Source organism: Macaca nemestrina, chromosome 8 (assembly GCF_043159975.1).
Source record: "Macaca nemestrina isolate mMacNem1 chromosome 8, mMacNem.hap1, whole genome shotgun sequence".
Classification (NCBI taxonomy): domain Eukaryota; kingdom Metazoa; phylum Chordata; class Mammalia; order Primates; family Cercopithecidae; genus Macaca; species Macaca nemestrina.
The window spans coordinates 7,624,856-7,651,361 of NC_092132.1; the positions used below are offsets into that span (position 1 = coordinate 7,624,856).

At 37.3% G+C, this 26,506-nt stretch overlaps 1 long non-coding RNA gene and 1 pseudogene across 2 annotated transcripts in view; both read right to left on the reverse strand.

Annotated features, from left to right (window-relative positions):
* LOC139355741 (uncharacterized) overlaps positions 1–26,230 on the reverse strand; it is a 79,738-nt gene extending 53,508 nt beyond the window's left edge. The window contains exons 1-2 of one of the 2 annotated variants that reach the window (XR_011606687.1): positions 26,050–26,230; positions 25,826–25,932 (exon numbers count right to left, since the gene is read on the reverse strand). This is a non-coding gene — a long non-coding RNA (uncharacterized lncRNA). The remainder of the gene's footprint in view (positions 1–25,825; positions 25,933–26,049) is intronic. The other variant, XR_011606688.1, reaches the window with a different exon arrangement.
* LOC105488278 (nucleolar and coiled-body phosphoprotein 1 pseudogene) lies at positions 6,079–8,750 on the reverse strand (annotated as a pseudogene).
* Positions 26,231–26,506: the final 276 nt, after the last annotated feature.

The following is a 26,506-nucleotide window of genomic DNA, read 5'->3' on the forward strand; positions in this document are numbered from 1 at the left end:
TTCTCTTACTTAACAAAGCTTGAAAAAATTAAAAGGATACAAATAATTACAAGTAATTAGCTGAGATCTAGAACAAAGTTCACGGACATGTACTGGCATACAAGGATAGCCAGGCTGCAAAAGGATAAAATTCATACATGATATTTAGTAAAAACTATTATTCATAAAAAGAAGCTAGAAAATATGAGGCAGAATGAATAGACATATCAATGAATTGAAATCACTCCAGAAATGGCACAAATGATAGAATTAGTGGACAAAGACGTTGAAAGAGTTATTACAAATGGATCTGACTGAGCATGTGAAATGAAAGCATGAAAAATACACTGGGAGTTATAACTGATGTAAATGACGAGTTGATGGGTGCAGCACACCAACATGGCACATGTATACATATGTAACAAACCTGCACGTTGTACACATGTACCCTAGAGTCCACTCAGACCCTAGTCTTTGAGTCTTCATACTAAACATTCCCAGTCCTTTCAACTGCCCCTCATAGGACCTGGGCCCCTTCATAAAGATGATGACCTTAATGGACAGTTCATTTATAAACAATATTGATGGAAAAGGGGGATAGGAAGGTGGGCTGTTTTCTGACACCAATGACCAATTCTCCAAATGCCTACTGGGTGTCCAACAATTTCATTCAATTCTGCTATCTGGAGTATGCATCAGGCTCCACAGCTTTCAGAGCTGAGTCCCACAAGACTGCCCCCACTGTAGATGCCAAACACAAATCCTGAAGCTACCCATATTTCTCACAGACCAGCTATAAATTGGGAATTCCCACAACCCCCTCCTCAGGTTGGCTGATTTGTTAGCACAGCTCCCATAATTCAGGATGGCACTTTGCTCACAGTTACCAGGTTACTATAAAGGAAACGAATGCACAGCCAGTTGAGGAGGTACATTGGGCAAGGCTTGGTGAGAGCCTGAGCTCAGGAGCTTTGCTCCTGTGGATTTGGGGGCACCACCCTCCCAGAACATGGATGTATCTGCCAATTCTGAGGCTCTCCAAATATAATTTTTTAAAGTGTTTTAGATTTCAGTCTGTAGCCCCCCATTCATCTTCCAAGAGGTTGGTGGGTGGGACTGAACGTTCCAACCCAGAATCACTGGGTCTCTCTGTTGACCAGCCTCACCCTAAGACCATAAAGCCCCATTCTAAGTCACCTCATTATCATAAACTCATGTATAATAAAAGGGACCCAGTACAAAAACAGGAGACATACTTATCACTCAGAAATCCTCAAAGTTTTAGGACCTCTGTGCCTGGAGTCCAGGAGGTGACAAGAACCAGATATACTTTTGCATGATACCACACCAGGGGAAAACCAAGTGAGTCAACTTTCTAGTCCTCTGCTGATCTGACTTGTTTTGACAGGAAGTTTTACACTTTGGACTATTTGGAATAAGATATGTGTGTGGGAGCCCACAGCAATACTCATGCATAACCATTATGTTTCATCTGAGCTGTGGAAACTGAGATGCCATGAGATAAAAGTTGTACCCCTTAGTAAAAATACCGTAAGTGGCTATTTGGTGTGATTAACATAGGGCTCATCTGTCTCCACAACATTTGAGTAAGGCGAATTGTTTACAAGCATGGGTGGAATTAGAGAGCTCTATTCAAGATTTTCTTAGGAAAAAAAAAAAGCAGAAGGTTCTCACACTCATACAAACTTGAGCCAGGAGCATATCTGAAGGCAGAGTCAAGGTCCACCTTTGACATGAATTTTGGCTACTCCAAAGCATTGGTAAATCAATAGATGCAATTTTTTTAGGCATCAATTTTCTGCCACTGGCTTTACAAAATCATTTCTAATGTTCTCAGATATTATTTAGTCTTTTTTTTCCTTACAAATGGAAAAACATGAGCCAAATACTTGTCATGAATTGCCTTAGGATGCACAATGGTAGGTCCTAGGACCATAGTTCAGATCATCGGGCTCCCAACTCTTAGTATTTCCACTGTGCACATCCCCCAAACTCTCACTGCCATGATTGCAGGGCTTGGTAGAAAATGCATGTTCTTGGATTCACAGCCAAGTGTGTGTTTTGGGTTTCAGCTTCTGTGTGTCACTGGAATTTGAATCTAATGAGCCCTAGCTTGCTGTCACACAAAGGAAACCCATGACTTCCCACTGGCCATGGGAATTGTCAACATATGGTTGAGTTGTCACCATTTTAGACAAGCAGTTTCCTTTCCTAAAACTAGGGGAAACGTACAATATATATAGTTACCAAAATGAGGACCTTATGTTGCAATCCAGAAAAGTTAAATATCTTCTTTAAACTATTTTCCGCAAACCTTTACTCTGCTTTCCTCATTGACAAGAAAAGGAGTAGTAGAACAGTCATGACTATGTTGTCTGTGGGAACCCCTCACAGCTGTGTGAGCGCTTCCTCGAACCTGTCACAGGGTTAAATAACTGAATTGTCACAAGTCTTTTGTTTTGTGTAATCTTTTCTGATAGAGCACAAATTCCTTTGAAATATTTAAGTTGGGAAATAAATAAAAGGTACATTTTTTTCAGGATGTAAAATTGTCAATATAAAGCATTTTTTAATCTAGAGACCTCACAATCATATCAAGACAAATATTCTGGGGCCAGGGGCAGTGACTCACACCCGTAATCCCAGCACGTTGGGTGGCTGAGGTGGGCAGATCACCTGAGGTCGGGAGCTCGAGAGCAGGCTGACCAACATGGAGAAACCCCATCTCTACTAAAAATACAAAATTAGCCAGGAGTGGTGGCACATGCCTGTAATCCCAGCTACTTGGGAGGCTGAGGCAGGAGAATCACTTGAACCTGGGAGGCAAAGGTTGTGGTGAGCCGAGATTGCGCCATTGTACTCCAGCCTGGGCAACAAGAGCAAGACTCTGTCTCAAAAAAAAAAAAAAAAAAAAAAAGAAAAAGAAAAAGAAAAAGAAAGAAAAAAGAAAAGAAAAACATCCGGTTTATAATCCCATATAGCGGCCTAGATTTTAATAGTCAATTTTATTAAAGTGATGATCCAAGCTAACCTACGTAAAACAGTAAAAAGAGAGCATCAAAGAAATTTATGGCTGGCTGTTTTGTATGAGACCAATAATGAGTAAAAATATCAACTACTGTTAAGAGAAAATCTTAGCAATCAGAAGGAGCTTTGGAGTCAATCAATCACACCCACTTACATTAGATATAAGGTAGCAGGCTCAGAAGGGTCAGGTGACCTGCTGATGATCATACTTATTACATTCAGTATTAGAGGCTGGGCGTGGTGGTTCACATCTGTAATCCTAGCAATTTGGGAGGCCAAGGCAGGCGAATTGCTTGAGTCTAGGCATTTGAGACCAGCCTGGGCAACACAGTGAAACCCCATCTCTACAAAAAAGTACAAAAAGTAGCCAGCCGTGATGGTGTGTGCCTGTAGTCCCAACTATTCAGGAGGCTGAGGCTTGAGGATGGATTGAGCCTAGCAGGTTGAAGCTTCAGACTTCAGTGAGCTATGATCGCGCCACTGCACTCTAGCCTGGGTGGCAGAGCAAGAACCTGTCCTAAAATAATAATAAAAAAGGAAGTAGTAGAGCTAGGCCTGAATTCATTGATTCTAGCTCCCAGTCTTACAGTTTAACCACAGCGAATTTGGAAGCAGAACTCCCTCACACGTATGTTGTTGTTTCTTTTAAAATGAAGGAAATGAGTCTATTCATTACAAAGTCTACTTAGAAATTCATTAAAAATAAATCATGTATCTAAATACAATATCCAAAATTACTAATACGAATCTCCTGGAAGAAAAATTGTTGAAAATATTTGCAACCTTGTATTAGTAAAAGATTTCTTAGATATGACTCTAATGGCATGGTTCACAAAAGAAAAAAAGGTAAATTTCTTTATTTTTTATGGTTAATTTAAAACAAAAAACAAGCAAACAGAAATAAGAGCATTTTCATGTATCAAAGCGGCAAAGATCAATTTGGTAAATATTGTTGGCAAGAGGACAAGCAAACAGGCTCTTTGATACAGTATTGCTAGAACCATACATTAGTGCAATAATTCTGAAAGGCAATAGTGATCAAAATGTTAAATGCCCATATCCTTTGAACCAGTAATCACTTTTAGAAATATGTCCTACAAAAAATACACACAGACACTCAGTCTCTTGTATAAAACTATCCACTGTAACACTATTTGTAACAGCAGAACCCTCAAACATCCTAAACATCTGCCCATAAACTATTAGTTTAAATAACTTACGTTATTTCCACACAATGGAGTACCACACAGTAGAGCCATTAAAAGTGAGCTGCTGTATTCTGCTGTAAAACGACCTGTAAAAGTGGCAAAACACTGCACATATAACCCATTTGTGCAAGGAAAAGGGAGGGGAGGACGCATGTAATAGTGCATACCTAAAAACTGTCTGGAAGGAGAAACAGGTTTCAGGAAATGGCACTGAGACAAAATTTCGTTTTATGTTATTATTTTTAACAAGTACATTTGAAAATGGAAGCATGAATGGGGGAAATACCAATCATTTCTTTTCAAATACTCTTAGATAGGTGGTTTTCAACGCCAGCTGTTCATTAGAATCACCTGGGAGCTTTAAAAAATCTTAGCACCCAGGTCCCACCAGAGAGGACTAAGAAATCTTAGAATGGGGCTCTGCGTATCAGTGTTTTCAAGTTCCCCAGATGATTCCAGTGAATAGCTGGTGTCTCACAGATCACTCATTTAGACCAGGAGCCCCCTTTTCTGTAAACAGCCACATCCTAAATACTTTAGGCTCTGTGGGCCATTGATAAGGTCTCTGCCACATATTATGCCTCCTTTTTAAAGACCTTTACAAATGTAGAAACCATTCTTAGCTCCTAGGTAATATAAAAATAGGCCGTGAGCTAGATTTGACCCATAGGTCATTTTGCCAACCCCAGATTTAGACTATGCCCAGGCTGGAAGATAGCCTGGAAAAGGCACGATGAGACAAGCTGTGGCCAAAAGCCTGTAAGCTGCTTCTAAGAAGCTTCTGCAGGGAATTCACAGGTCTGGACCCCAGCCCTCTACCTGCCACCCAGGTTGTTCTGGTTTGGGCAGGGAATGGAAGGGGTTTAGACTCACAACAATAAAACTCCTAAGATCCATTATAAACCAGCCAGTTTATTATTTTGTAGTAAGATGTAGAACTTTTATCATACAGACTGAAATACCAATGTCAGCATGAACAGTACATTTTCTTCCTAGAGGCAGTCACGTGGAAAACCAGGTTATCATCAGCTTAGTTAGTGGGTGGGGAAACCATGCAGGAGGAGACTAATGTTAAGACCTGTAACTCATCCATAAAGGCTTGGGGCACAGTTTCCCACCACTGGAAGCCCTCAACCTCCAGAAAGCTTGTTGACTCCTCCCTCCTCGTCTTGGTCTGGCTAAGCACTGCTGCTTGTCAGTCACCTCCTACAGCCATATGGTGAGTCCAGCTTGGCCTAAGAGCTGTATCTCTGCTCACTGGTTGTTGGTGTTACTGCCACTGTTACTAACAGTTCAGGTTCTGAAGGGGGCACGTCAATTATGCAAGTACAAGACACAGTAATCCTGTTAGTTTATTCTCCCAAACCCACTCCACTCAGGTTTATCATGTAACATGCTCTGTAAGGTTCTTTCTAAACCCATTAGAACATATATGGATTACCTAAAAATTCACCTAATGTAACCTACTTCCTACTGAGAATTGAGGTTTTAAAGGTTTTGTTTCCTACTTTCTTGATCCCAGCCATGTAGGAATTAATGAAACCAATTCTGTATCACCTCTGGAGACAAGACGGAAATACCAAGTGATATTTATTTTTCAAATTAATGTGATTTTGTTCTCTATAATGTAAAAATGAGAGAATGCAGTTGACTCAGTACTCAATATTAGCAATAGTCAAGTCGTCAAAAAATGTCTTTCAGCAGTAGAAAAGTTTGCTTTCAAATTAAAAAGCAAAACATGTATTGCAAACATCATGTAATAATGATGAAATTACAGAAAAAATATATTCAGACTGACCCAAGGCATTCACACCACACCAGAATTTTGCCTGTAACGAAACAATGAATTTTATTCCAAAAAGTAGGTTAGGTCCACGTTGGCCTCAGTCTTCAGCCCCAGACCCAGTGAATGAGGATGAAGTACATAGTGCATGTTTAATAGGCATTGCATATAGATTAACCATTCTTTAGTATCCCTCACTAGGGTTTTGAGGGAGAGGGGGAGGCAATGTGGACATGTGCACTCACAAAGGCAGAATTTTTCTTCTAACTGTAACAAGACATACATATGACCCTTTACTGTATTCTGGCCCATAGCTAAGATTTTTATCCATGGGACTCTACCTCTGAAAATCACAACAAAAATCAATAGGGAGTGATTTAATATAAAATATACAAACTTCTCAATATGAGGACTTTCACAGAAAAGGAAGAAGGGGACAACAGTAGAAATCAATTTTCTTAAAAAATAGCATTCCCCTTATTTTGTCCCTGCTACTTAACACTCAAAAACAAATCTGCACAAAACTGGGAACATAGGAAAGGACAAGAGGGGATGTTCCACTATAAAGTCTTAGGACCTACTCTGAGCTTTCATCCTCATCAAGGCCCCAACCTATAGAGCTGAGGGCTCTCCAGTCCACTGGAGAAAGTGAGTGGTGTTTGATCATCACTCCTGCTTCACCAAAGATGGCCCAGTCACTCTCTGCCAAACTGAACAAAAGTGACCTGGACAGAGGTTGAGCCTCCCTGCTTTCTTCTTAGTTTTCTCATGCCAGAAGGATTTGCCTTGGTGAACTTCAAAACCGGATTGGCTCGCTCTTTCAGTCTCCAGCTGCACCTCCTTTGGCATCAAGTTGTCTGCCACTCCTGAATCCATTTCCATTTCCTCCTCCCTGACCCTTTAGAATGGGGATGATGCCTTTTTTTCTCCTTTCTTCTTTTTTGGAACTCTGTTAGGGGTCTGAAGCTTTATGTTGTTGGCTTGAGGAGTCTCTGCCTCCTTGACAGCCTCATTTTGCTTCTACTTTTTTACTGAACCTGGTGTGGAAACTGCCACTGCTACATTTTTCTTGTCTTCTTGCTCTCTTCTTCCTCCTTACTGTTCTTAGCTGCTTTTCCATTCTGGACAGTCAGTGCATAGGTGCCATTGGCCTTGGGTGTGGACTTGGAGAGCACTTGCCCTTGGGCTTCTCTTCCTCATCCTCACAGGAATCATCAGAGGAAGAACTGCTGCTGCCCTCGGCCTTTACCTTCTTTCCAAGGCTGGCTTGGAAGGGGTTATGCCTGCTGCTGCCTTCTGTGGCTTCCTCTCAACTGGGGATTCAGCTGTCTTCTCTTCCTCCTCACTCCTGGAGCTGTCTGAATCAGAGCTGCAGACTCAACCATCCTGAAGTACCAGCCTGGCAGGAGCTGCTTTGGCAGTCACCTTGGGCTTAGGGGTGGCCACAGTGATCTTTGTCTTCTTCTCCTCACTGGAATTGCTGTCAGCTTTTCTTGTCAGAAACTTCGGGCCACTGACTGCAGTTTGCCTGGGAGTTGCAGCTGACTCTGCTGCAGGTGACTTGGTAGTGGCAGCTGGCTTATTTGGGCTTATTTGGGAGGAGCTCCTTTATCCTCAGAGCTGTCGGGGTCTGAGCTGTCTGCAGAGATCTCTGTTGCTTTCTTTTTGCTGTAGGTGATTTGGTTGTTGCTTTAGAGATGACTCCCATAGACAGGGGTCTCTCCTCTTCCTCAGAACTGGAGTTAGATTCATCCATGCTGTCTTCACTGCTTTCCACAAGCTGTTTCTTCCCCGCAGTTTTCTTGGAAGTGTGAGTTCCCACAGACTTCTTTGGTTGAGGAGCAGAAGGTCGGGGGACTGAACTATAGGGATCTGTTTTTTCCTTTTTTTTTTTTTTTTTTGGAAGGTTCTGGTCCCCTTTTTCCTCATTGGTGAAGTCCTCCCTGCTGGAACTCTGTTGGGTAGGGGTGGCAGCTGCTTTCACTGGGACCTTGGCCATGACTTGCTTTTTGGGTACAGTCTTTTCAAGGATGGCTGCTGTCCTCCCCTTCTTTGAGTCACCACTGCTGCTGCAGCTGCTGCTGGCTGCTTTGCTATTGGCTACTTTAGGTGCTGCTGGAGCCAGAGTACTCCGTATGGCTTTAGCCCGAGTTTAGCTGCCACAGGTGTAGTCTTTGCCTTCTGGTTCTTTGGTGCCTCATCCTCAGAGCTTGAGTCAGAATCAGAATCAGACTTCTTGGCCTTCTTAGGAGGAGCTTTGGCTGCCTTGGCTTGCGGCTTGACTCCATCTGGACAGGCTTTTGCTTTTTGTCTCCTCCTCACTGTCACTAAATTCTTCACTGCTCCTGCTCTGATGCTTTGGCCACAGCCTTTTCAGGATGCTGAGGCAGACTGGTTCCCTTGGCAGGTACAGCAGCCTTCTTAGCTGGGGGCCCTTGATTGTCCCCTTCCTCCTCGCTGCTGTCCTCACTGCCGTCACAGGATGAAGACTTCTTCTTAGCTTTCTTAGTCACTGGTCCATTTGCCTGTAACTTTCGCCTTGGGGCCTTGGCAGACTTGAGCCAGAAGCTGTAGATGTCCAAGAGGGAAGATGCATTGGCATCCTACTGTGTAGCTCCTGTCACTTTGGTGAACTTCTTGGCCATCTCCAAGAGTTGGTTGTCACGCAGGAAACCAAACACGAGGGGACACAGGTGGCTGGGAACCACATGGTGCAAGCCAGCATCCACCATCCTCCGAGCAATATGTGTCACTACTACCTTTTCAAAGTTAATAATTTCTGCTCCTAAAACTTTCATTAAAATGAAAAGAAAAGCCACAGACAGGGAGAAAATATTTGCAAAGGGTATGTCTGATGATAGATGGGATCCAGGACTTATAAAGAACACTGAATTTCAATAATAAGAAAATAATCTAATAAAAACATACGCAAAAATGTGCATAGACCCTTGGTGAAAAATCTATTGATGACAAATAAGCACATTAAAATACGCTTAGCTTCATTAGTCATTAGGAAATTGTAAATTAAATCTATAGTCAAATACCACTTCACACTGGTTAGAATGTTTGAAATTAAAACAACTGAACATACCAAGTATTGAAAAGTATGTTGCACCTTAAGAACTTTCATTCAGAGCAGGTGGAAATTTAAAATATTGCAACCATTCTGGAAAAAAAATATGTTAGGCAACAGATAAATGGATAAACAAATGGTGATATGCCCAAACAGTAAGATATTACTCATCAATCTAAGTACAAATCTCAAATTAATTGTTCTGAATAAAGGTAACCAGACAACAAAGGGTAGCTACTTGCATGATTCCATTTAAAAAAATGTCTATACAATGCAAACAAATCTATAGTGATGGAAAGATCACTGGTTGTCTGGAGCTGGGGTTGGCAATGAAGGACAGATAGAGGAAAGCAAGGAAGTTTTTGGTGTTATGGATATGTTCACTATCTTGTGGTGACTGGTTTCTGACTGTATACATATGTTAAAACTTATATTGTATACTTTAAATATTTGCAATTTATTGTCAAAATACCTATAAAAGCTGTTAAAATAATTTATATGTTTCACAAATAACTTAATTGTGAATTCACGATCATTTATGAATTTTAAATAATTAAGTGGGAAGAAAATGCTGCATATTAGAACATGTGAAATGCAGCTTATTTGAAGAGTTGAGGTAAATTTATGGCTCTAAATGCTTATAATCAAAATGAGAAAATACTTAAATATTAAGTAAGAAAGGAATAATTGAAAATGAAGCACACAATAGGAAAAATAATGAAACAAATAACCTAAATTAATGACATGTAAACCAAAGATGTAAAAGAGAAAACAACAAAGTCAAATAAATATTTTCAAAATGATTGAAAGACTAGAAAAATCTCTGTTAGGGTGCATGAAGGAAAAATGAATAGACCCCAATAAACATAATAAGAAATATGAAATCTAGTATTGACGCAGATAAACAGAAATTTAAAAAGATACAGAAATACAACAAACAACTTTCCGCCAACAAATTTGAAAATTTAAATGAACTAGACAATTAGACATATAGTTAATCAAGTAGTGTACCAAAATTCTAAAACAAAAAAATAAAAAGGAAAAAAAGTATAAATCATGCTTTGGTAATTAAAGTAATTAGTGCCATTAGGTAAATTATTCAATTATTCACTTAAAACATGCAATCAAAATCTTGGCACAGCAGACAATTTCACAAGTGAGTTCTATTTAACGTTCAATGACAAAAACATTCTTTCAGAAAACAAATAAAAGAGGCATTGTCCAATTTGTATTACGAGGCTAGTATTACCTCACATCAAAAATAGATAAGGAGAGTTATTTTCTTTAAATCTTATTTTTATATCTTTCAATGAATTCTCAACCTTTGCATGATCTACTGCCTGGAACCAGAAAGAATATATCAATTTATTTTTTAAAGTTCAGTCCTTTTAAATATGTAAATATTTCTAATTATCTGCCTAAATTTTATTTTGTCTCAGCTAAACAACCCACTGTAAAAATTGTTCATGTAAAACCAGACCTATTAATTATCAATAAACAGAAGGAAGTAGTGTTTTTATTTAACGAAGAGACTTGTGTTTTTTCATAAAGAAGTCCTCGAAAAGCCAATATTTGCAAAGATTTAATGGTGCACTGGGATATAATATATAAGGGAAAATATTTCTCTCTCTCTCTTCTTCCCCTCTCTGCCTCTAAGCCCATTAGGTTTAGCTCTTAAAATTTCCTCTTTCAATTTATTACTGACATAATTGTGTCTGGTTATAATGCCTTTCATTAATACAACAATCTAGAGATTTCATGTCCTCGAAGATAAAAGATACTATCTGAGCAATTATCTCACCTCATGGGATTTTTGGCTCATCCATTATTTAAACCCATTATTTTGGTGTACAGTGTCAGCTGATCTTTTTACCAGCATGCTGTGTATGATCATTGGTGTCAATCTGTCTTTATTTTTGGTTCAGTTTCTACTTTTCAAGGAATGATTATTTTCTTATATTTTCCTGAGTCTATTCGTTTCTACTTGGCCAGGTAGAAAGAAATATATATTTATGCTAATAGAAAGACATCTACTAAATGTTTCAAACAATAGCAGTATCAATCTTAAAGAAAATCCAAATCTTCCCTTCTTGAGAGAGAGAAAAAAATGTCCATATGTCAACAACAATGAGTCTTATTTTTATTTTGTTTCAATGTACTATTAGAGGTTTCCAAAGTTATAATTTTTTCAAGATTATTATTATACATCCATCTATCTTTATTTTAGCTATTTCTGCATGCTTGCAAATCCTAGAATTCCATAAATAGCTGGATTAGATATGTATAAGAATTTTAGCAAAGGTTGTGGAACATGCACATATTTATAGTAGTGAACATCAATAAATAACTTTATTTTGCCATCACTAGGTCCTATATGCACGGGAGATTTATCCTGTATTCCAATCCCCCATTAAGAGTCTCTTCTACAAACACTTATTCATTGCAGAGTATTTTTCATAGTTGAAATCCCTCTAGGCAAGTCTCTACTGATCAATAGCTTTGATATCCAACAGATGCAAGAGGAAGTTAATGTCTCCCTAGTGTGTGGCATCATGTAGATTTTCATTTATTGCAGTGTTGATCCAGAAATTTCTTATCCCTGTTAGTCTTGGTCCCAAGAGTTTGGAACATCTGCCTCTTGCTATTTTCTGACTTTTAATGTATTTTTTAAAAATGTATTACTATGAGTAGACTTTTTTCTGTGAGACCTAAGTGTATGTATAGACACATAATTGTCATCAATGATAACTACATTCATTGATCCTAATGGAGATATTATGCACCACCCATCCAAGAAACTCAGCATCAAAAAGTGCATTTGTTTTGAGTAAAAAAAAAAAAAAACCATCTCATTTTGCTTCTTATTCTTTTATTTAAGTGTTCATATTTCATAAATTATATAATTGCTCTGGGACAGGTCCTGTTCTGGGTCTATAATCTGCTAATACTCAGATATTTCCTTATGCAATTCAATATACTGAATTCTGGTGCAAGTAACATTTTGTCCTTATAAATGGCATTCTGAGCCCAAGAACATAAAAACTGCATTTCTTAGAAAGTTTGCAAATAGTGTTTACCTCATCTTAAACGCTACCTATTTCATGTTATCTAGAATGATATTATAGGAACTTGGCACTTCTCCCCATTTTACAGACAATTCTCGTCTCTCCATTTCTCTCTTTCTCTATCACAATCTGGTTGTCTGTCTTAGACCAGACCATGATACAACGACTTGGAAGTAGGTAGTTTATTTGAGAGATGATTCCAGATAGGGAGTGTGAAAGTGAAATAGGAGAAGAGAAAATACAATAGAGTACATTGGTGAGTGGCTTACCATTCTAAACAACTGGAACTCGAAAACCACAAGGGACTCTCTGAGAAACATTCAAGCTTTTCTAGACAAGCCTGGAGAGTCTGAGGTCATTTATCCATTGACTCCCATCCCCCAGGTGGTAAACATTGACCCTGGCAGCTTTAGCTCTCTTACACTTTTGAGTTGGACTTGCAGGTCAGACCAAGCCTGCATGGCCAAAGCAAGCATTGAAGCAAAGACGTAGAGAAACAGAGACACTGTCACCTTGCTGGTAACTATCCACTAGAACTGCAGATGAGCTAATTCAAAGATAGGACAAGGAAACATGGATTGGGACAGACACCGCCCTCTGCACTATCAATGTATGCTTATAATGAATGGCAATCCTTGGCTATCTATGTAGTTATAGAATATGTAATGCAAGGATAGAGAAGTAGAAGCTTTATAATTTTTCTGAAACAATAAAATTCTCATGTTAAAACTAGCAGTTTCTTATTTTTCTGGATGCTGCAGAGTTTGCGTTGGAGTGAAAAAGTGGACAGAGTGGACAGGTCCCAGGATTCTAATTCCAGGATCACAGGTTTATTCCTTTTGTAGTGCTGCTGGTGAGGTACACCACTAAAATTCCATCTGCCATGAAGTAAGCTGAAACTTCTCTAGATCCTCCAAATAATCAGTCTTTTAAATCAGGTGTTCATGGTTATTATTAGCTCATTAATGTTTCTGTGCCCTGGTTAACATTTTAATAAAATTTTTAGAAAACTTTATTATATTCTGCATATATATATATATGTGTGTGTGTGTGTGTGCGCGCCTAGGTATATATGATATATCTATGTCTCTCTCTCTCTCTCCATACACGCACACACACACACACACACACATATATAGGCATAGATAATAAACCAGAATCCCAACTCCATGGCCTTTGACTTTTGCACTGAATTTCCATTGCCCCTTTATTAGATTTTAATTTCTGAGATTTTAAATTTCCATTGAATTTTAATTTCTAAGAGGATAGAGATATTGTGGTGGTGTTGTTGTTTACATGTATATCACCTGAATGTTTATCAAAGTATTTGTTCTCAAGTACTATATATGGTGATCTAATAGATTTTTCCTAGTCTGTATGAGATATTTAGATACAAAACATGGGGGTAAGGCCATCTTGGGGCTTCAATAGAGTAATCTGACTGGTGCAGAAATGTCCAAGAGCTCTCTTTTTTTTCTCATGTATTGAGCTACTCAATTTATATATATACACACACACATTTATATTATATATAATTATATATATAGTGTTTGTTTATATAATATATTTACATAATTGTTTTTGCTGAGAAACAATAAATTTTATTATGTGTTTCAGGTAGAGCTGCTGTTCCACTTCACTTTACCTTGTTGTTGACACTGGGGCCTCTTTGCAGATCCAGGCCACCAGTGCTAGTGACAAGTCACCATGTCACTACAATTGCCAAATTGGACAGACCCAGGAGGACACCTGATCCAAATTAGGCCATTCAGATTCTATCTCCTTAGAAGGTGGAATTTTAATTGTATCACTTGCCTTGTTGCTGTATCATGTTAGCAGTAGTGTACTACAGAAAGTCTTGCTTCTAATGGCCTTCTCAAGGTTATATAATGCCTTAAATATTTTTAAAAATTTTCAAGAACCTGCCAATAATTTTATTTTGTTTTACTCACCCTTGCTTTTGTTTGTTTCGGTGTATGTTTATCTTTTATTTAACTTCATTTAGCCAATGCTGTTTGTTCTTACTTTCAAAAAAAATTCAACTACTGCAAAGAACTTTTTTTATTTATAAAGTATTTTCATAGCTAATATTTACTTGATCCCAAATAAGACATGAAAAAATAGCGTTTTTAGTTACTGTTGAAGCTCAGCTGAAGATGCCGAGGAGAATGCCAAAGGTCCAACAGAAACACTACTTTCCTCCTGTCATCGTTTTTAGTTCTTTTGTTTGCTTGTGTTAACATCTCATAGCAGCCGATGAGACTCAAAGGTCAAATCTAAGAAGTACCTGGAGATGTTTTCTTATCATTCCCCTTTTTTCAGATGAGAAAGCCGAGTTTCAGAGAGGTAATAACTTTTCACTGGTCTCTCTGTTCTTCTCGTTATTGACTGAACTGACAAATCGTAAGACCACAGATAATGCAGAAATATCTTGTCCTTCTATGCCAGGGAGAGAAAGCAGCGATCTTTGGGCCTTTTTCGCTACTTTATGACAGAATATACATTGGATAGTCTTTACTTAAAATTCTTCCATAAAGTCTTTCTATTTTTGACACTATGGATGAAACTTTAGGACATTATGCTAAATCAAATGAGCCAGTTATAGAAGAACAAATACTGCATGATTCCACATATATGAGGCATCAAAACCAGTCAAATGTCTACAAGCTAAAAATAGAATGGTGGTTGCCAGAGGCTAAGGGAAGCATGAGGCAGGGGTTGCAAGGAGTTGGGAAGTTATTATTTAATAGGTATCACATTCCAGGTAAGCAAGATTAAAAAGCCCTAGAGATCTGCTATACAACATGCTTATAGGTAATGATACTATACTGTAAATGACAAAGGTGCCAAGAATACACATTGAGGAAAGACAGTTTCTTCAATAAATGGTGCCAGGAAAATTGAGTATCCACATTCAAAAGTATGAGATTAGATATCCATCTCTTACCATATTAAAAAGTCAACTCAAAATGGATTAAAGACTTAAATGTATACCCCAAAACTATGAAACTACTAGAAGAAAACATAGGCAAAACATTTCACAACATCTAGCTGGGCAAGGATTGTTTTTTTAAAAAATAAGGACCTCAAAAGTAAAAGCAACAAGACAAAAAATAGACAAATAGTATTACATCCAACTAAAGAGCTTTTTCACAGCAAAGGATCTTGATAACAGAAGAAAGTGACAACCTATAGAATAGGGGAAAATGTTTGCAAACTGTACATCTAACAAAGGAGTTAATATCCAGAATATATTAAAAAATTTACACAACTCGACAGCAACCCCCAAAAAATCTGATTTAAAAATGGGCAAAGTAGTTTAATAGACATTTCTCAAAAGAAGTCATACCAATGGCTGGCAGGTATGTGAAAAACATGCTCAAAATTGCTAATTATCATGGAAATGGAAATCAAAACCACAATAAGATACTTCACTTATCCTCGAACTGCTATTATCCAAAATGCCTAATAAAGCAAGTCTTGGTTAGGATGGAGAAAAGGAAACATTTGTATACTCTTGGTAGATTTGAAAATTAGTATAGACAATACAGAGGTTTCTCAAAAAACTGAAAATAGAACAAGATCCAGCAATCCCCACTGAAAGGTTTATATTTAAAGTAAATGAAGTATGTCAAAGACATATCTGCCTTCCCGTGTTTATTTCAGCACTGTTTACAAAAGCCAAAATATAGACTCAACCTAAGTGCCCAATAATGAATGGCTCAGCAAAATGTGGTATATGTGTTTGTATAGATGCACACATATACAATGGAAGACTATTTAGCCATGAAAAGTATGACATCCTGTCATTTGTAACAACATAGATGAACCTGGAAGTCACAAAGTTACGTGAAACAAGCCAAACACATAAAGATAAATGCCATATGTGGAAGCTAGAAAATAAAGAAAATTGATATCACGGCTATAGAGAGTATAACAGTTATCACCAGGGACTGGGAAAAGGAGGGGGAAAAGAGGAGGATGGGGAGAGGTGGGTCAACAGTTCCAAAGTTACAATAAGATGAGAGAAATAAGGTCTGGGGCTGTATTTCATGGAACAGTGACTATGCTTCACAGTAAGTTATTATATATTAGAAAGTGGCCAGAAGAGAGGCCTTTGAGTGCTCTCACCACAAAGAAGTGATAAATGCTTGAGGCAATGGATATACTAACTACCCTGATTTGATCATTGTACAACATATGGAAGTACCAAATTGTTAATTTATACCCATAAATATGTATAACTACATGACAACCAAAAATTTTAAAAATTGTTAGTAGGGTAGAATTCATATTATGTATCTGTTCTTACCACAATAAGTAAATAAATAATACAGAAGTGGTTTGTCTTTAGACATCTGTGATGATACTGCTCCATTAAATTAACATGTCTTACAGACACAAAAATAATGCAACAGTAAGGTATTGTATTAAAATTCCACATGTGGGCCTAGGAAATTCCGCTTGAAGAAGGAAAAACAATTCATTTTGAGGAATCAGATTTATTCCCAGCAAGGGAGTGTCAAGTTATAAAATTCTTAGAAGGAACTGACATTATTCTTCACAAATGAAAGGAGTAATAACATTTTTTGTGTTTTTTTCCCATAATTTTCCTCTTAAACCAGTTTATTAAATATTTGTCATGAATGGTAGAAACAATTCAAATGACTCTGGTAAAAATTTAAGAAACCAAAAATTACATAGACACACCTTTTTTTTTTTTTTTAGTTTTTATTATACTTTAAGTTCTAAGGTATATGTGCACAATGTGCAGGTTTGTTACATATGTATACATGTGCCATGTTGGCGTGCTGTACCCATTACATGAGTTATATCTCCTAATGCTATCCCTTCCCCCTACCCCCACCCCATGATGTTCCCCTTCCTGAGACGCACCCTTTAAACAAAAGGCATCAATATTCGGTGCAGTTGAACATATATTGATACCTCTTAGTGCACCATTAGTTACATTCGAAAGATAAAGTGTGTGTTTATGGATAATTTGTAAGCACTTTTTTTTAGCTTTCTTCCAAAAACACTCTTGTAATAACAACATTAAGGACAAAAGACTGGCTAAGACTGAAATTTTCATCTAAGAAGAAGATTCTACTTGAACATTAAGGGACTAGAACAGACGTTAGACTTCATTTTCCTTGGGGTGGGATGGAAGCTCTGGGGCCAGTGAAAGAAGGTTGGTCTCTCTTACCCTTTTGCTCCCAGTTAACACTCACACCCTTGATGTAGAATATAGGAGAAATATAGAAGAAAATTTAGAAACCTATATATGTCTTCCAATATAAGAGAGGACACCCAAAAGTCATAAAGGAAAAAACTGATACATTTGATTACAAAGATATCATCCCACATTTATGAATGCACAGCTAAAAATAATTTAATATAAAGTCAAAACACAAATTATAGACTGTAGAAAATATTTGCCTCACATAAAATTTTTTAAAATAATATTTTTATTAATTACTTGCTACATTGATATGAAGAAGGCAAAGAAGTCAAGATAAAAATGAGAAAGGATGTGAATAGAGAAAACACTGAAATAAATGTAAATTGTGTAAAAATTGAGGAAAGAAAGCTCAACCTCAAGTAGCTAGAGAAATGCAAAATATGAAATGGATTATAATTTTCTAGTCTGTCTTTATTCAGATTGAACATACTCAGAGTCTTTACCTCTTCATTATATGACATGATTTACTATATGTCCTTCATATACCCTTATGCCCTTAAATGAATATGCCCTAGTTTACCAAAGTCCAGGAGTATTTGGACCTTGAAGAATAAATAATAGCCATGATATTCCTACAGGAACTGAAATATTTTCTTTTCAATCTCATCTTAGTCTAATACCTACTTTTGTCTTTCTGCTACCGTCTAATAATTTTTTCTAACGATGTCTCAGGACATTATTTTTTCTTAGTATACTAAAAATGTCTCAGTATTCTATCCTCTACTTATAATGGTTTTCCCTATCTTTTCTTCCAGCTAACTCCATCCGTGACCTCAAATACAACCTCATGATTTAGGTAAAATATTACGCTTGGGTGTTCAAATCACCTGGTATTTCTTCTCCATAGCAATGTGTGTACTTTTATTTAAATAACTAATTACTTGCATATCAAACCACGAAGAGAGGTTATCTTTTAAAAGGGGTACATCAGTAGATAGTGTTGATAATTTAGTTGTATTTGAATCTTTTCAATGAAAATATATTTGTCAATTATAGAAACAGTTCTATTTTATGCAACTTATTTTCTGACATAAAAGTTTAAACTCCCACTAACATAATGCACCATGAGGTCTTGGATTATTTTCTATTGTTTACCTTTGGATTTCTAGGACTTAGCATGTGCCCTTGTGTGCAGTAAATGCTCAATAGATATTTGTTGACTCTCTAACACCAGATGCTTATTGTGCTATAAACAATGCAGTGTAGAGTGAAACGATCATCTCATTTTGAGACCCATGCTTTTTCTATTGTTTGAACACAAAATAAGCTTTGTTCTATGATAGCTACATCCAACTGCTGATTTATTTGCACTTCCATTTGAGTAAATTCTTAAGCCTTTTGAGATGTCTATGCTATGTTTTCTTGAAACAGGTTCTGTGAACTCAAATAGAAAATGTTTTATTCTCTTAGTAAATGTTTATGGAATACCTCCAATGTGCCAGGACCGGTACTAGGTGCTAGGAATGTGGAATAATTGAAACAAACTGCCTTCATTTAAGAAGATTTCATTTTACTGGAGGACCTGTAGACTTAAAAAGAACTTTATACCTATCATTTGTTGTTTTTTGTTTTGTTGTGTACTGTGCCTTTCTGGTAATTAATCAAGAAAGGGCTAATGTGCTCCATTTGAATTTTAAAGTACAAGTGAAAAATAAAAATGCACTGGGATACCAACCAATCACATTGCAGTTGATTTCCTGTCACTGAGTGTGATCTTGGGACAATCCATTAACCTCTGTGAATACTGGGGATGCATTTATTTCCAACATGTTGTACTCTTTTGTGGCTATGAAATTCATTATGAAGACACAAAAGAGAAAGGTGCATCTATGGGCAATCTCATGATAAAACAATCCATGTGTTAAAACTAAGCACCTATCTTTTATTTCTGTGATTTGTCCATACACTAAAGATATGAATGAGGCATCAAAAGACAGAAGAAAGGACTGAGGCTATAAAACTTGCCAAGTACCTTGACCTTAGCCTGATGGAACACATTTCAGACTCCTGACCACAAGAATGGATAGAATTCCATGAAGTCTGAGATAATAAACTTGCATTGCTTTAATCGTTAAGTTTGTGATAATTTGCCATACAGGCCATAGGAAACTCATACAATATATGAAGAAAAGACTCCAAGAATTCACAGAAACCCAACACTGCCTAGAATTGTCAATTTGGCTGGGTATCTTACTACTCTAAGTTTTGCTTTCCTCATTTGCAAAATATGCATCATATTAATGCTGTGTACCTCAAAATACTGTGTTGAGGATTCAAAGAGGTTTTGTGTCTGTATCACAAACCTATACATGATAGTTACCTGTTACTAGTATCCTTGACATAATTCTACAGGACAACTTTTCTAAAACTCATTGGTAACTGTCTGATGTGTGACCATGGTAGAGGGTAGGTCAATTTAATCATATCCCAGTCACTGAAACACGAAAACACACTCTGCAGTTCCCAGGGTGATGGCGGAGCCCTCTCATCAGTAGGGGTGCCATAGTGAACCTCCAGGATATCTATCACCCATTGCCTGGGCAAGCAGCCAGGTAGAGTTGGAGCCAGCGTATAAATCCCACTATTGTCTAAGTCACTCTTTCAACTTTTTTTTTTTATATATATATTATTCCAGTTCCTGTGCTAGGAACTGGCATTGTTATAGTGAGTAAAGCAGATCTCTTGCCTGCTGGGAATTAGATAATCAGGTGAAATCCAAAAGTCAGTACAACTGTACACTATGTAATGACCTTTCAGTCAATGACAGACCGCATAAAGTACAGTGGTCCCATAAGATTACAATGGGGTTGCAAGATTCCTATCACCTAGTGACATTGGGGTTACCTTAATGTCTAACACAAAGCATTACTCACATGTTTGTGGTGATGCTGGTGTAAATAAGCTTGCACTGCCAGTCATATAAAATTCAGTGTATAAAATCATATATAGTGTATAATACTTAGTAATGATGATAAACAACTATGTTACTGATTTGTCTATTTACTATACCATAATTTTATTGTTAGTTAAAGTGCACTCCTATTTATTAAAACAAGTTAACTGTAAAACAGCCTCAGGCGGGTCCTTCAGGAGAAAGTATTATCATCATAGGAGATGGCAGCTCCATGCATGTCATTGACCCTGAAAGCCTTCCAGTGGAACAAGGTGTGGAGGTGGAAGACAGTGATGCGTATGATCTTGACCCTGCATAGACCTAGGCGAGTGTGTGTATCTTAGATTTTAAGATTCTAATAAACATTTTTAGTGAATATATGTATTGTAAAATAAAAAGCTTATATAGTAAGTACATAAAGAAATATTTTTTTTCAGCTAGACAATGTGTGTTTTGAGTGAAATGTTATTATGAAAGAGTTGAAAAGATTCAAAAAAGTTTGTGAAGTAAAAACAGTTACCGTAGCTAAGGTTAATTTATTATTGAGGAAATAATTTACAGAATAAATGTAGTGTAGCCTAAGTGCTCAGTGTTTATAAAGTGCACTAATCTACAGCAGTGTCCTAGGACTTCACCACTCACTGACTCACCCAGAGCAACTTCCAGTTCTGTAAGCCCCATTCATGGTAAGTGCCCTATCCAGGTACACCATTTTTATCTTTGACAGTGTATTTTTACTGCACCTGTCCTATGTTTATATATGTTTAGATACACAAATATCTACTATTGTGTTACAGTTGTACTTAGTACAGTACTAAATATCTACTATTGTGTTACAGTTGTATTTAGTACTAAATACTAAATTTAGTACTAAGTACTAGTACAGTATTTAGTACAGTATTAGTACAATATTAAATATTTAGTATAGTATTTAGTACAGTAACATGCAGTATGGGTTTGTATCCTATAGGCAATAGACTATATCAGATAGGTGTATGTAAGTGCACTCTGTGATGTTCACACAATTAAAAATTGTCTAACGGCACATTTTTTTCTGATCACATTCCTGATGTTAGGTGGCAAGCGATGCCTGGCTATAGCTAAATATTCTGTAAATCTCTGTAGTAATTCACTGAAACTCTGTACCTCACTTTTCACACCTGTAAGATGAAGCTAACAGACAGGGGAAGGACCTTTGAGGTGACACATGTAAAATGCTCAGAGCGGTATTCGACACATCATAAATGCTAGGTTAGTGTTTGTTATTGTTGCTGATGTTGTGTGCTATGATTAATTCCAGTGAAATTTAAATCTGGGACTCTATGGGAGCACAAAGACAAAAAAAATCCAACCCCGTCTTAGAGTATTAGGAGAGGTTCCAGGGAAAGAAATGTACAAAATTGGATCAGAAGAACTAAGTACTAATTAGTATGGTAAAGAACGTTAGGAAAAGGAGGAAAGGCAGAATGGAACAACACTTGCAAAGATTTAAGGCTGTGTGTCCGTGTGCCGTATGTGTATGCGCGTGTGTGTGCCTGTGTGTATATGTGTGTGTATGAGAAAGAGAGAGACACAGAATGTGAGCTTGATTGGTTTAAAGTACTGCTAAACTTGTTTGAAATACCTCAGCTTGTTCTAAAACCTCCTACCATGAAGGGTGGCCTCTTTTATTTTATTTTATTTTATTTTATTTTATTTTATTTATTATTATTATTATACTTTAAGTTCTAGGGTACATGTGCATAACGTGCAGGTTTGTTACATATGTATACTTGTGCCATGTTGGTGTGCTGCACCCATCAACTTGTCAGCACCCATCAACTCGTCATTTACATCAGGTATAACTCCCAATGCAATCCCTCCCCCCTCACCCCTCCCCATGATAGGCCCCGGTGTGTGATGTTCCCCTTCCCGAGTCCAAGTGATCTCATTGTTCAGTTCCCACCTATGAGTGAGAACATGCGGTGTTTGGTTTTCTGTTCTTGCAATAGTTTGCTAAGAATGATGGTACTGACTCATTACAATCCATTTAAAAATGTATGGACATCTTTGGTCCATCCATGTGCAAAAGAGGCCACCCTTTTAGGGACATGGATGCAGCTGGAAGGGTGGCCTCTTTTGCACATGGATGGACCAAAGATGTCCATCCATTTTTAAATGGATTGTAATGAGTATCAGTACCGAAGCCATTGACCTCAAAGGACTCTCTGAATCTCTAGAACATTCTGGAATCATGCATTTTGTGTGTGTGCTCTCAACCTGACCGTGCACTCTTTGGTAGTATGTAAAGTTCCACTGATAGTTATCTGTATTTTTATTCCCATGTCTTCAGTTGTAGGAGTGACTGCATCACGTGACTACATGCAGGTGCAGTGATGGGAGGAGAATGACGCCCACCATCAGTGTCAGAACCCAAGTTTCTAGGAACTGTGAACCTTGCTATGACAGAACAGGATGAAGGGTGTTTTAGGTTGAGTTCCCCAAGGACAAAGATGGAGATTTGCAAGCAGAGTGTTTACTGAGGTGTGCTCCCTAGATTAATATCTGCATAGAAGTGAAGGGAGCAGAAACAAGCAGAGAGATAAGGTGCACCGTGATGAACTTACAGCAGGACCTCAGCCCATCCCTTGTGGCATGCTGGAGCTGAGACCACCCTGCAGAGATGCTCCCCATTTAGGCCAGGGAGTGGCCTCTATGCCTACATCTGTAGTCATGGCAGGAGGCTCTCTTGGGGAAAGAGTGTACATTTTGGGTGAGGCAGCTTCCTTTGGTGGATGGTAATTCTTAGGGATAAGCCTACTCTTATAATGATAGTCATTTTAGAACGTGTTCAAAAGAGTGAAAAATGTCCTGAAATGACTCAGAGGGTATTTGTGGAAGCTGTCTTAAGTATGCAAAGAGTTGTCCTTTAGAAGAAAAATTAATTTTGTTCACTGTGGCCCAAGAAATTAAGTGTAGTAAAAGTGAGTAGACAATTCAGAAAAATATATTTGAGACCACTGTCTAGAACTTTCACTTAATCTAAATGTTCCCTAAGAAAGCATGGTCTGCCAAAAGACAGTGAACCGTGGTGGATGTTTTCATCATAAACCTTATCAGCTACATTTTGTAGATGTCACACAGAGGCAACAAATATAATCAGGATGAATTTAATCATGATAAAATTTGAGGCAGTTGGAACTCACCAAATCTTAAGACCAATTTAATAACTAAGAGAGAGACACTTTTTAAAGAGCCAGGGAAAGTCATGTTCATAAGTGTTCAAATTGCAGATTCACCCACTGAGCTCTGAGGGTCAGATAAGTGGTCCTTTAGCAATTTGGACTATCATACAGTAGCTGCTTTAAAAGAGAACAGACATAAACAAATTAATAGAAACCTTTGGGAAAATTGATAATTTGTTTCAATTTAGTTTATGAAAATAATCCCCTTTATGAATAAACCATGAATAGTCATTAAGAGGTGTTGAAAATATTATCCCCCTTTCTAATATTTACTTTTAAAATCATTACTATGAATTGGTATAAGGTTAAAATTATGTATATAATTTCATAATTTTTTTCTAATAACCATTCAAATCAAACACTTAATTATAATATATAAGAAAATGTATTTGTATTCATTTCTCTCATTAGTGTATTTACTTTAATGGACATTTTTATTGTATTTGTTTTTATTACATAATAAAAAAAGAAACTTCTGTATTTGTGAGAAAAACAAAGAGATATTATAGTGCAAAGAAATGTTAAAGTACAGCCAGAAGTGAAATCCCAAGATTACTTCAACAATTGACCCAAGAAAATCATATTGATTTGATTCAAAGCTGTAGAGAGCTTCAATGTCTTATTTAGGGGACAGTCAGGCTTTCTTGATTCTTCACCCCAAATTCATCATTTTGGGTTATAATAGTAATAATTGAAATCATTAACTCTCTTTATACCTTTAGGAGCTGGGTTCTTAAGTGACTTATAAAAAACGAAGATGGAATTGAGGAGGTTTACCAGTGAGTAAAACAACACCACCACCACCACATAGTTTGTGTAAGAAAGAAATAGGGCACTTGTTCTAGATAGATGAGATGAAACCATGGTATAAAGTTACCTCAGGAGATGGAAGCCGTAGATGAGTGGATTCCCAATCAGCTGACTGAACAGAGTCTTTGTTAGAGATAAGCAAAACTTCTGAGTCCTATATACCCTTTTATTCTATTCTTAAATTTTTATAGACCCTGCAAAGCAGCCCATTTCTATTTTCAGACATAGGATAAATTAAAGTTCAACATGATGAAAATAATACATGTCCAAAATTCCTTATCTAAAACTCCTAGGGCCAAATGAGTTTTGGAATGAAGTCTTTTCAGGATTCAGAAAGATTATATGGAACATAGACTATACATTATGTAATTCACTCAATGTAGTCTAGAGCGCCACCCTATAATGGAACATAGGGATATCTAGGTGGCAATATATATAGATATTCCTAATGAATGGGAAAATAGACTGTAAATAACCTTCATGCCAGTTTTGCTGAAATACAGTCCCACAAAATTCAGCAGCTTAAAACAACAAAATTTAACAATTTTATTATATCTGTTGCATATGTTGCATAGATGATGGTTTGCATGCAGTTTGATATGCAGTTGTATCTAGTTTAAAAATGGTCTGGTTCAGAGGATTCAAGACATCTACTTCACATGTCTGGTGCCTTGTCAGTGTGCCTAGAAGACTGGCTTCATCTGATCAACCAGAGCACCCCCATGAGTCCCTTCTGCATAAGTGATCTAAGCTTAGTAAGACTTTTTATATGGTGTTTCAGGAATCTCAGAAAGATTGTTGGTAGAAGCAGCAAGCTCTCTTATCACCTAGCCTTGAAAGTCTCCTATCCTTATTTGCTCAACACTCTTGGTCAGGCAAGTCACTGAGGTCAGGTCAGTATAAATTGAATGGAAATTAATTCATACCTGTCAATGGGAAGACTACCAAAAACTTTGTGTTCATCTATATTTTACCAGAGTTTACCCTATGGTCCCACATTATTTCTTTTCCCCAACATGAAGAATACACTTATCCCCCCTCCAATTTACCTAAACTCTCATCCCATTATGCCATCAAAGTGTAAGAGCCTTGTCATTTAAATCAGATCCCACCCATATGTGGATGAGGTTCCTATGGTGCAGATCCTCAAGTATAGTCATTGAGTATAGTTCCTTTCATTTTAAAGACTCGCCAACTGAAGACACACGTATCTACCCCCAACCCAACTAATATAATATGGTGATTCAAGGGTAGAAGAATTGCCATAGACAGTAGTATGCAAAATGTGAGAAAAAGTAAAACACATAGCTGCCACTGGTCCGTAACAATTATGAAACTCGGTTGGCGCATATTGCCAACCCCTTCATTAAAACCCAGCACTGCTCCTCAGGATTTATTCTGCGGAGCTTGACTCAGTTCTCTAGGGCTTTGATTCAGCCCTCTGTGTCATCCTTCCATTCACATAAGAAACATCCCACATCTGTAGCTAAGTAGACTTACCACCTTATATCCTGCCGATAGAAGTTCTGAGGTTCTGAATGTTCTGTGGTATTTTGTTTTGTTTAATGGTGAACGTTTTCTGTCCCCTTCAGTGCAAGCTGATTGTGCTTTCGCCAATACAATATTCAAAAAAAATTGTAGTCTTTTAATCTCGTTGAGATTAACTCTATTGGACAAAATCCATACCCAATGATTTCCTTGTGATAGACCTCTCTATGGCTTACCTGAAAAATCAGAATGCTGTGGAACAATGGTTTCAAAAGTCTTGGAAAACTGTCTAGTAGAGAGGGTCTATGTGGCACACTTTCAAATCTGTCTGAAGGTTGATAAAGGACTTTATAGCTATAGACTTTAGATTAGGGGTGGCAAACTATAGCCCATAGGCCAAATTCAGCCAGTCACATGTTTTTGGATATAAAATTCTATGAATACAGTTGTTCCTTGGTATCCATGGAGATTGGTTCTAGAACCCACCACAAACACCAACATCTAAGGACTCTTCTATAAAAAGGCATATTTACATATAACCTGCCCATATCCTCCTGTATATTTTAAATCATCTCTAGATTACTTATAATATACAATACAATGTACATACTATGTAAATAACCATTATTTTAATAACCATGTATTTTTATTTGTTATGTTATTGTTTTTATTTGTATTTTTATTGTTGTATTG